This window comes from Pithys albifrons, chromosome 28 (genome assembly GCF_047495875.1).
Source record: "Pithys albifrons albifrons isolate INPA30051 chromosome 28, PitAlb_v1, whole genome shotgun sequence".
NCBI lineage: Eukaryota > Metazoa > Chordata > Aves > Passeriformes > Thamnophilidae > Pithys > Pithys albifrons.
In genome coordinates, this window is record NC_092485.1 from 5,220,357 (window position 1) to 5,232,366 (window position 12,010).

At 56.4% G+C, this 12,010-nt stretch overlaps 1 protein-coding gene across 17 annotated transcripts in view; it reads right to left on the minus strand.

Moving 5' to 3' along the window:
- NFASC (neurofascin) overlaps positions 1-7,950 on the minus strand; it is an 89,929-nt gene extending 81,979 nt beyond the window's left edge. For 16 of the 17 annotated variants that reach the window (XM_071578731.1, XM_071578741.1, XM_071578738.1 and 13 more), the window contains exon 1: positions 7,826-7,950. The gene's annotated coding sequence lies outside the window, so the exon portion shown is untranslated. Of the gene's footprint in view, positions 1-7,274; positions 7,538-7,825 lie in introns of those variants that run through there. The other variant, XM_071578723.1, reaches the window with a different exon arrangement.
- Positions 7,951-12,010: the final 4,060 nt, after the last annotated feature.

Here is a 12,010-nt window from a genome sequence, read left to right on the forward strand (position 1 = left end):
TCCCAGGGGCCAGCCCCACTCCTCCCCAGACCCAACTATCCCCAAAGGCTGACCCAGCTGAAGGGGGAGCCAGGGAAGCTGCAGCCCATGGAATCCAGGAGCAGAGAGCAGTGCTGGGCTCCAGCCAGAGCCACCCCCAGGGCCAGCAGGAATCACACGAGGTCAACCCAACATCCCCAGCACGGCCCCAGCTGCTGAGATGGCTGCAAACAAACCCTGCAGGCCTTGGCATCTGCATGGCAGAGCTGCTGGGCGGGAATGGCAGCCTTGGCATCTGCATGGCAGAGCTGCTGAGGGGGATGGCAGCCTTGGCATCTGCATCCCAGAGCTGCTGGGGGGGATGGCAGCCTTGGCATCTGCACCCCAGAGCTGCTGGGGGGGATGGCAGCCTTGGCATCTGCATGGCAGAGCTGCTGGGGGGGATGGCAGCCTTGGCATCTGCATCCCAGAGCTGCCGGGGGGGATGGCAGCCTTGGCATCTGCATGGCAGAGCTGCTGGGGGGGATGGCAACCTTGGCATCTGCACCCCAGAGCTGCTGGGGGGGTGGCAGCCTTGGCATCTGCATGGCAGAGCTGCTGGGGGGGATGGCAGCCTTGGCATCTGCACCCCAGAGCTGCTGGGGGGTATGGCAGCCTTGGCATCTGCATGGCAGAGCTGCTGGGGGGGAATGGCAGCCTTGGCATCTGCATGGCAGAGCTGCTGGGGGGGAATGGCAGCCTTGGCATCTGCACCCCAGAGCTGCTGGGGGGGGTGGCAGCCTTGGCATCTGCATGGCAGAGCTGCTGGGGGGGATGGCAGCCTTGGCATCTGCACCCCAGAGCTGCTGGGGGGTATGGCAGCCTTGGCATCTGCACCCCAGAGCTGCTGGGGGGGGTGGCAGCCTTGGCATCTGCATGGCAGAGCTGCCGGGGGGGATGGCAGCCTTGGCATCTGCATGGCAGAGCTGCCGGGGGGGATGGCAGCCTTGGCATCTGCATGGCAGAGCTGCCGGGGGGGGGGGGGGGGGGGGAAATGGCAGCCTTGGCATCTGCATGGCAGAGCTGCCGGGGGGGAATGGCAGCCTTGGCATCTGCATGGCAGAGCTGCCGGGGGGGATGGCAGCCTTGGCATCTGCACCCCAGAGCTGCCGGGGGGGATGGCAGCCTTGGCATCTGCACCCCAGAGCTGCTGGGGGGGATGGCAGCCTTGGCATCTGCACCCCAAAGCTGCCAGGGGGGAATGGCAGCCTGGGATGGGCACCACGGTGTTTTGAAGGACATTTCTGTTGTACACAGAAGTGCCTTCTGGATTTGGTATATGAATGAACCCTCATTCCAGCTTTCCTGGGCATAAGGGGAGGAGCACTCAGTTGGGACAGAAAGTTTGGTCTTCAGATGTTTTATATTAGAATCCAAATTTAGTCAATATTATGGAAGAAGGAAATGGGACTATCAATTCATTGTTAAGTTGACTTTATGTAGAATCACAGAATTCCAGACTGGTTGGGGTTGGAAAGGACCCTAAAGCTCATCTCCTTCCACCATCTTACCATGTGTAGGGACACTTTCCACCAGCCCAGGTTGCTCCAAATTCTGCCCAACCTGGCCTTGGACTCTTCCAGGGATGGGGCAGCCACAGCTTCTCTGGGCACTTGTGCCAGGGCCTGCCCACCCTCCCAGGGAGGAATTCCTTTCCTGTACCACCTGAACTTCCCCTCTGTCAGTTTGTAGCCATTCCCCTTTGTCTTCTCACTCCAGTTCCTGATGAACAGTCCCACCTCCTTCCCTGCAGCCCCCTCAGCTCCTGGAGCTGCTGTGAGGTCTCCACACAACCCTCTCTTCTCCAGGCTGAGCAGCCCAAACTCCCCCAGCCTGTCAGATGTGCCACAAAAGGAGGGTGACCCACGAGCAGCTCTGCGGGTCCCAAGTGTCCTGGCACATGTGTGTGGCCACAAAGCCCCCGTTCTGTCCTGTCCCCTGTCCCCTCATCCACCCACATCTGTGAGCACGTCACGGGGGCTCAGACAGACACCAGTGAGCTCCCAACAAGCAGGGCTTTGTTGCTGGGTCTGGTGGGAATCTGAAAGCAAGATTTCATGAGTCCTGACACCATTTAAGTGACAGCAAGAACGAGAGACTCTTCTGGGCCCTGCACTCCTCAAGGGCAGGCTGCGAGTACAGATGTGCCTTTATCCCTCCTGGGCATCCGAGTGGCTCCCCCAGCGCTCACAAACGGGGCTGTGTAATTAAACACAGAGTGGCTGGTGGTGCCAAACCCCTCTGTGGAACTGGGAAGAGCCTGTGGAACAAGATACAGGCTGGCCCCAAGTCCTGATCATTGAATTCTTTGAGGAACAGTGACATTTACCACCAGCTCGCACAGCAGAGCACGGGCAGCTCCTCATTAACTGAGGGACTGTGTCCAACTTCCAGAGTCTGGGCTGCTCTTCACCTTTTCAGCTTTCTGGGGGAGAAGGGAATGCTGTAATTTCTTTCCCTGCCCCCAGGCTGTGTGACTATCCAATAAAAACTGCTGTGAATATTCAATAAAACAGCTCCACAGAGATATGAGGACAGGCAGTCAGTCTTTGTACATGAGAAGAGGTTCTCAAAGTGATGCAAAGAGGGAGCAGATTGTTTTGTTCCTCGCTGATGAAAGCCCTGAAGGAAATGGGATCACAAACCAATTCTGGCTGGAAGGGACCACAGCAGGTCACCCAGAGCAGCCACCAGCTGGAAGCAGGATCAGCGCTAAGCTCAGCCCGGGTTGTGCAGGGCTTTAGCCAGGTGGGTGTTTAAAACACCTGTCCGAGAAGGGAGGAGCCCACCCATCCCCTCGGGGTGATCCGTGAGCCGCGCTGGAGGGAGGGGACGGGATTTTCCCCCGTTCTCGTATCCTCTTATTTCACCGTATCCCTGTTATCCCCTTTTACCGTGGACACGGGGGCAAACAAGCAGGTAACACCTCAGGGACCAGGAGGAGAGCCCCCAACCCGCGAGGGGTTCCCGGCAGGAGGTTCAGGACCCTGGAGAGCGGCCAGGGAGCCCCGCGGGACGGGACGGAACGGGACGGAACGGGGACGGGACGGGGACGGGACGGAGACGGGGACGGGACGGGGACGGGACGGGGACGGGACGGGGACGGGACGGGGCCGCCACGAGGGTCCTTTCCCACCACGGACACTCATGGCCTTGTCGTTCACACGTTTCTCAGAAAAGCTGTGGCTGCCCCAGCCCTGGAAGTGTCCAAGGCCAGGTTGGACGGGGCATGGAGCAACCTGGGCTGGTGGAAGGTGTCCCTGCCCATGGCAGGGAGTGGGATGGGATGAGCATTAAGGTCCCTTCCAATCCAACCAGTCCATAATCCTGTGGTTCTTTTAATCTGGAGCTTCTTAAGGTTAATGAGATAATCAGGGAAAGGAAACATTCCAGAGCAAAAAGGACATTTCACTGCATTTCCTGTAGACCCAAAGAGAGCCCTGTGGCCCTCCCAGCTCACGCTGCACTTGCCAGCCCTGCCCATCCGTGCCAGGACATTTCAGGAGCAGTACAGGATGCAGGCTGACAGTCCGACTGCAGCATCCTCGCTGGGCCTCAGGATTCCCACTGTCTGTAGGAACCCATCAGTCCTCATGCTGGAAAATGGCAAAATCCACTGCCAAGGAGGCAGAAAACAGCAGAAAACCTGCCAGGAATTGCAATGAACCTCCAGGTTCACCTTGCACCAGAAGCCTCTGGGTTCTGCTCCCTTTAACCAGCCATCTGGAAGGATCAGGGTTTGCTTCCAAAGGAGGCAAAGCAGCATCCAGGACAGGGCAGGGGATTTATCAGCTCTACCTGTGTCATGCTACCCTGAGTCTTGCCTGTGCAAAGCACCCTCTCTCCAGTGCTGATGCTTCTCCACAGCCTCGAATGCAGCAGCCAGTTCAGGCTCAGCTGAGGGAGCAGAGACAGAGATGCCAGCAAAGGATTTCCAGACACTGCTCTGTGAAGGAAAGTCCCATCCCTGTTCCCAAGGCTGTGCCCTGCCTTTTGTCCAGCTCTGCCTGCAGGCAGGGCTCGATGCTTTGCTCCCCTGTGCCCTTGGGCTGCTCCCTCCCTCTGCATTCCCAGTGAGGAGAGCAGGTCTGATCCCAGACTGATGGGATGAGATCCAAAGGCTCTGAACAGAGGGGAGCTAAAGAGACAGTGCAAAGACTTGTCCCTGTATCCCTTGGAACTCGTACCTGGTGCAGCCACACAACCCCATCTCTATTTGTTCAGTTGTTAATCCCTCTCCTCCTATCTCATTAACTGGGAATGGTGATCCCCATAAGCAGGGCTGGTCTAAATCCCACTCTGTTTTAATCCATAATAACACAGCACAGTTTCTTTCAGATCTGGATTAAAGTCAAAGAAAGGGAGGAGGATTATTTAATGTAACAACAACTTCAGGCAAGTTCATTCTGAGCTGGATCTCTAAAATTATGCAATAATTATCCAGGGCAGCCAAGGTAAAGGAAGGAAGGTATGACCTGCTTGAGCAGGAGGGGAAAAAAGAGAAAAGATGGAGCAGAAGTCACCCAACAACATTTAATATGAAGAAGATTATTTTTGAAGGGAGTTGCCCACAGGGCAGGGAGACAAGCCAGACCTCCCTGACAAGATTTGCAAGAGCCTTTCAGAAACTGTAAGTGAATACAACCCGTGGTTGGAGCTGCCTGCTTGGTTTTAAGATACAAGGGAATATTTTGGTAAGGGCAAACGAAACCTGAGGAATAAATCTTCAAAAGGGAAGTACCAGAGGTTTCTTTCCTGGATTTTTAAAAGTCTCCTCCCAGGTTTTGCTCTTATTCAAGGAAAATCTTATTTTCTGTGTATTACTCAGGGACAGTCAATACAAACATCCACACTGGGTTTAAATCCTCACAATTCAGCTGTTTGGTTAAACAAGGAGACTGTGCAGGGATTTCACAGCTCCCTCAAGTCCTGTAACAGCACAAAGGAAGGGGCTCTGCCTTAACTTTTGGTGAGAGTTGAGAGGCTGATGCTGCACAGACACCTGAGCACAGCCCAGCACAGCCCCTGCTTCTGTGGGGAGAGGAAACTCAGCCACTCCTGCCAAGGGCTCCCACATAAAACCAGAACCTCACAAGTGCCCTGGGAATCTGACTGATTAATTTCCCAGTCTCGAGTGCAAACCCTCCCCCTGGAGACTCCTCTGTACCTGAGCACACCAAGGACAAGATGGAGCCAACGGGCTCTGAAACTCCAGTCACCTGTTCAAGCCTCACCTGCCCAGGTGAGCTTCCCTTCCAGAGACACTGGGCAGGATTTTGTAGAGACATCCCATAATTACCACAGTTCTGCTGAGTGGGGTTAGACAGTGACAGGAATAGAGAGAGGATTCGAGTCTGGCAAGGTCCTTGGGAACTGTGAATAATTCATGCAGCAAACCTTGCCCCAAGGTCACCTCAGGTCCTTCTCCCAGGGTCACCCACGGGCCTGAAACAGGACATTGGAAGTGGGAATCACTTCAGTGGGAAGCTCAACTCCTTTAAACTCCACCTATTTCCCCTTTCCCATCAGCCTGAGCCCAGCACCAGCACAGATCCCTTTGCCTCCTGCCATGTCCATTCTTCCTTCCCTCAGGATCACAGGAAATGCCAACAGCTCCTGGGTCAGCATTTCCAGCACCTCATGCCCAGTCCCTGACACACAGAATGGGCACATTGTGGTTCACACCTCACCTCAGCACCCTCCCTGCTCACTGGGAGCAGCTGCACCAGCAGCTCCCCGGGGCACTCAGTGCCCTCCTTCCTGGGAGGGTCTGGCCATGCCAAGACCCACACACAGGGGGATGGTGTGAGTAGCCCCCCACAGTGTCCCACACAGCTGGCACCAGCCCACCTGAGAAGGAGACCTCAGTTCTTGCTGTCATTATTAAAGATATCTGCCCATCTTTGCTGCCTGAGCACTGCAGAAAGACCTTGTGTGGCACTTTGCCAGCAGCAGAATTGATTTTATACACAAGACCCACAAAGATGAAGACAATTAAATCACAGCAAGGCAAATAATTCATTTTGAATTAATACCTTTTGAGAGCTTGGGATATTTTCCATTTAATCATTAGCTGGGAGAAGAGATGATTGGATTGGCTGTCTTAGTTTAAATCAGATCCCAGGCCACAGCCCAGGCAGCACAACTCTGGAAATGCTGAGAGGATGAGGATGAGGATGGAGCTTTGTTATTCCCAGACCCAACACCATCACGCAGCTCCAGCAAGACAAAGCCAGGCCCCAGATCTCAATCCCTGTAAACAAATTCTGCTTTCAAATTTAACAACTTGAGCCCATGCTCTGTCAGCTGAGCAACCCTCCATGCATTATTTATGTCGGATTCCTGTTACAACCACAGAAAAAAAGGAAAGTCAGCAAAGGCCCAGTCTGGAGCTGGGAAAGAGAAAGGCTACAAATAGAAAGGAATAGGAGGATGCTGCGTTTGAGGAGTTTTCTTTCAGGGTAGGCCACTCAAAGAAGTTTTCTTGAAACAAAGCAGCCACGCTGCCCATCAGTGCCTGCCAGGGGTGGGTGTTTCACAGAACCACGGGCAGAAAGAAAGGAGTCAGCAGCTCTGGAAAAGTCACAGGATTGTTGCCTTTGTGCTCAGCAGCTGAGAGGAGCACCCCGGAACCAGCACAGCGCCACAGGATCCATCTTAAGGCAGCCAGGCCTGGCTGGGCACGGCAGCAGCCCAGTCTCCCTGCAGTGCCCCTGTGCCCCTCGCAGTGCCCCCTCCCAGAGAGCAGCCAGGACCGGCCCCGCTGCCTGCCAGGAGTGCCCCACAGCCCACGTGCTGCTGCAAGGACCTGACCTTGAAAAACCATCCCAAAGGAAAAGGAAAAAGATAAACCTGCCCTAGCAAGACACACAAGCCTTTCCCAGTTTTAGCAGGGGTTGGATTTTCTGGAGAAAGCCTCCCTTTTTCCGCCCATAACCCCCCCAGTGCCGTGCCCAGAGGCCCAGAGGATGGTGCAAGGAGCATCATCGCTGCCCTCCAAGGAGCAGCTGAGGCCACGGGAGGGGACACCACCCCGCGCTCCAGCGCAGCGGTCCCGCAGCGCTCCCACCTCCGGCCGGCCCCGCACAGGCAGCGGCGCTCCCTTCGCCCTCCGCAGCGCATCCCCGGAGCTGGGAGCAGCCGAGCCGCCCGGAGAGCCGGCACTGCAAATGATTCAGCACTTTCCCCACCTCCAGAAGCTGCTGGATCGATAGCGGAGCCCCTGCAGGCACGGCCGGAGCATGCGGATCACCAACCTGGCGGGCACCGAGCGCTGCTGTCCGGCGGGGCCCGGCCCCATCCAGCGCCGCATCCCAGCCCGGGGGGCTCCCAGAGGCCTCGGATGGATGGGGATGGATGTTGCCAGCCCGGGGTGTCTCGCAGGGAGAACGCGAGTCCGCTCCCAGAGCCGAGAGGGAAGCGCTGCCCGCAGAGCAAACCCTCCTGCCCGGGAGGTTTCGGGCCCCAAACTCGCCGTGTCGCACAAAGGTCTGTCCCTGGGCTGCGTTTCCCTCCCCGCAGCCCGTCCCCCCGCACTGCCACACCAGGATTTTATCACACGCACAGACACGATGTCATGACGTAAGAGCCAAAATCCCATCACATGCCCCCAGCCCGGTACCCAACTCCCCCCGCACGGGGTCCGGGCGGCACAGACCGTGGCGGGGGAGGTGTCACCCCGAAGGCAGCGGGATCCCAAATCCGCGGTGAGGATGCGGGGGCCACCCCGCCGCCAGCCGCGCCCCGCCCGCCCCGAGCATCCCCCGGAGCCGCCCGCAGCCCGGTGCCCACCCCCGGCACCCCTTACCCGGTGGGGAGCGGAGGGTTGGCCGCGGCCGGGGCTCGGTGCGGGGCTCGGTGCGGGGATCAGTGCGCCGCACTGCGCGCTCCCGAGCGCGGCCGCGCCGCACTGCGCGCTCCCGGGCGGGCGGAGAGCGAGCGCACCCCGGGAGGAGGAGGAGGAGGCAGCGAGGAAGGCAGGGGCTGGCGGGGAGGGGGCTGAGGTAGGGGGAGGGGTTCATTAGCAGGGCCGTTAATTAGCATCCGCCGCCCCTTAGCGCGGGGCCGCCCCGGCTCTGCCTCCCCGAAAATCCCCGCAGGCGCCAAAGGCACAACCCGGGCTGAGAATCCACCGGCTCGATTTTTTTGGGCAGGGAAGGGCAAGTCCTCTCTGAGCCCTGGGGTCACCCAGAGGAAGGGCTGGGGGGGGGCTCCGCACCCTTCAGTGCCCCCCCAGCAGCTCCGTGAGGGGTGAATCCCCCCCGAGGGCGATTCCATCGGGCGCTGCTGGGCAGGAGCAGAAGTGCCACATTTGGCTCTGGGCACGGTGTCAGCTGGTGAATGCCCCAAACCAGGCACTGTCCCCCGCCGAGTGACCCAGCAGAGGTGAACATCAGCACAGACATCTCTTCAGCCACTTGGTTATCAGGAGTGTCAGTTTAATTAAAGCCTCCCCCATCGAGGAAACACTCACAGTGAGATTTGCTGCTTCTCCTTGTCTTGCGTTTTCTTACATTCCAAATGTTCTGCTGAGGCTGCAAAACTCGAAGTAATAGAGAAGCTTTTTCTGGAAGCAACACACTGACCCTTATTTCAAATGTCCTCTAAACTACTTACACTGAACATGCCAATGCAAATTACGGAATTATGGAATGGGTTGAGTTGGGAGGGACCTTAAAGATCATCCCATTCCACCCCCTGTCATGAGCAGGGACACCTCCCACCAGCCCAGGGTGCTCCAAGCTCTGCCCAACCTGGCCTTGGGCACTTCCAGGGATGGGGCAGCCACAGCTTCTCTGGGCAACCTGTGCCAGGGCCTGCCCACCCTCAGGGAATCTGGGGAAAAAAGCTTTAGGCTGCAGTTTTGCTGTTGAGTAATGGATGCAGTAACACAAACCAGACTCAGAGAGCAGGTGCTGCAGGGCAGCAATGGCCCAGCTGCTGTAAAGGAAGGAAGATAAATCAATTAGGAAGAGCTGAGACAGTGCAGAGCAGAACTCCAGCCACCCATCCCTGGGCTTGGTGAAAATGGGGCAAAGAGGAATCAGCAACAAAGTCCAAGGAAAGTTGACATTAAAGGTGGGGACATTTCTGTCAATGTCATCAAAGCACAGGCTCAGGTCCTTGTCCTGCAGCTGCTCAGCACCTTTGGAAACATTAAATTTCACCAAGGTTTGCCATTTCCACTGGGATCCTGTTGTACAGCTGGATTTAGGGCAGCAGTGTGGAAAGTCACTCAAGAGCTCCCTCTCAAACAGTGCTGACTGCTCCTCTGAGATGCTGATTCCTGCTCCTTCCAGAGGGATCCAAGGGCACGCTGCACTTCTCGAGCTGCTCAGCACCTCACAAAATCCACTTTTCCTTGTTCCTGCAAGTGTTTATCCCTTTGCTCCCTTTGCTGACCTTGGCTGCAAACAGCCTGCTGGGAAAGAACTGAAATGTCCCTTCTGCCTCTTGGAAGTGCCAGCAGAGAATCCCACGTGGAGGAGGCCCCTGCCCTCCTGCACCACACAAACACTGATTTACAACACACAGGGCTCATCTGTTGGTTCCCTGAGCAAAGCTTTGCTTGCTCTGCTTTGAGGCAGCTCCTGAGCAGAGCTCTGAGGGAAAGCTCAGAGGCTGTTCCAGCACAGGCACATGGGCAGAAGGAGACTGAGGTGTGTCTCCTGGCACACATCTCCATGCAGGGACAACCAAATCTGGTGCAATGAGGATCTAAATGATGAAAAGAAATAGTTGCAAGCCACTGGCAGTGGAGATGAGGCTGTAAATGCAACAGAAACTGCACCCTGTACTTGCAAGAGTTGTTTGGGACAGCTGACTGGAAAATCAGCCTGAATTTGGGTTCAGGGCTTGGTGTTTCCCAGGAAAACTGAGGCTGAACTGGGAGGACATCCCATACCAATGGAGACAGACATTTGTGTGCAGGTTCCTGAGCCAGAGCTTCCTGCAGGGAGGGGAGGGGAGGGGAGGGCAGGGACTGGCTCCTGCCCTGGCACTGATCCTTCCCAAATCCACTCAGGATATTTGTCCCCACTCAGGACCTCATGGAGAGCCCCTTCCCTTCCTTCTCCCTCAAGATCCACCGCAATCCAATTAACAGTTATCCAGGGAATGGGCAACAAGGAGGAATGAGATGAGTTCCTCTCCTCCACCCAATCTCTTTGAAAAAGTATTGATCAGCCTTACAGCAAATCCCAGGCACTTTGTTTTAATTGAGCAGCAGCTTTTCTTGCCCCCAGCCCATAAATCATGAGGCTGTTCCAGCCACTCTGTGCTTCCCTAGTTGAGAGCCCAGGACACAAAGCCCTTCCCATCTGTATCCACAGGAGGTCTGGCAAAGGTGTTTTGCCTCATTGATGCACCTGAAGGTTTATTCAGTATTAATACAGAGGATTTAAAACCTGGACTGGCCTTTAAATGCACTCACCTGCACTTGATACTCTGCTGCAAGCAGGGAACACAGCACAGACCTCAGTTCCTCTGGAGACAACAATTAAAGGGAGAAGGGACCCTCCAGTTCACGAGCACCCAACTCCAGAGGCCTCGGAAGTCACAATTCCAGAGCTCTGCAACCACAGAAGGATGCAGACTGCCCCTCCCACAGCCAAGGCACGTGTGCTGCTGGGGCTGGTGGGGATGCCCGGGGCTGCCCAGCCCGGCACGCCTCGTTCCTGGTCCGGGGCTGCCACCTGCTGCCAAGGAAAAACGCTCTTTTCCTGCAGAGGGGGTTATTTGCAGCCCTCACAAAACCCGACCCACAGACCGCGAGCTGTGGCTCCGCTGTCAGGCGGCTGCGGGAAATCTCACCCAGAGTTTGGGAATATCAGCACGCTGGGAAAACCTGCGCTGGGGTGGCAGCAAAGTGGGAGAGCAGAATGGGCTTTGGGAGAGCAGGGTGGGCTTTGGGAGACCAGGATTGGTGTTGGGAGAGCAGGTTGGGCGTTGGGAGAGCAGGATTGGTGTTGGGAGAGCAGGATGGGCATTGGGAGAGCAGGTTGGGCGTTGGGAGAGCAGGATTGGTGTTGGGAGAGCAGGATGGGCATTGGGAGAGCAGGATGGGCATTGGGAGAGCAGGATGGGCTTTGGGAGAGCAGGATGGGCATTGGGAGAGCAGGATTGGTGTTGGGAGACCAGGATGGGCTTTGGGAGAGCAGGATGGGCATTGGGAGAGCAGGATGGGCATTGGGAGACCAGGATGGGCTTTGGGAGAGCAGGATGGGAGTTGGGAGAGCAGGATTGGTGTTGGGAGAGCAGGATTGGTGTTGGGAGAGCAGGATGGGCTTTGGGAGAGCAGGATGGGCTTTGGGAGAGCAGGATGGGAGTTGGGAACTCGCACCAAGGAGTTTTTGCAAAGCAACATCCCAAAGCAGTTGTTTTCCTGGGAATCACCTCTGATAATCCTCCATCCCTGAGTCAAACTCCACTGCAGAGTCTGCAGACCCTGGTTCACAGCTCCAGACCTGGGCCAGGGAATCACCAGGGGGGATTCGGGCTGAGGGGACCTAATTTAGGGGCTGGGTGTGCCCCAGCCCAGAGAGTTTCACACCAGCCTGGCACAGCCCAGGGCAGAGCCCGCTGTGGGCAATGACAGGCTGGCAGCACCCAGGGCATTGCACAGCTCCAGGCACTCCAGGAACTCCCATGTCTGACACTGCTGTTCCATGAAATATTAAGCAGCTCGATGTGAACAAAGCTTTGCTCTGATACTGCTCTTCCCAGACAGGTTTTGTGATCATAGATCCAAGAGCCCAGGCAGCTCTGCCCAGCATTTTCCCTCCCTTTCTCCTGCAATCATCACCTTTCCAGCCAGGCAGGTTTGCATCACACCCAGTTCTCACCATCTCCTGATTTTCATACAGGGATGGAAAGAAGATGAAAATAAAATTATTACCATGGAAAAGCTGATTTATACCATTTCCTCTGGGTCACAAGGAGGGGTTAAGAGGAACTGAAGGAGGCAGGAAAAGGAAAAAACAAAGCTCTTTAC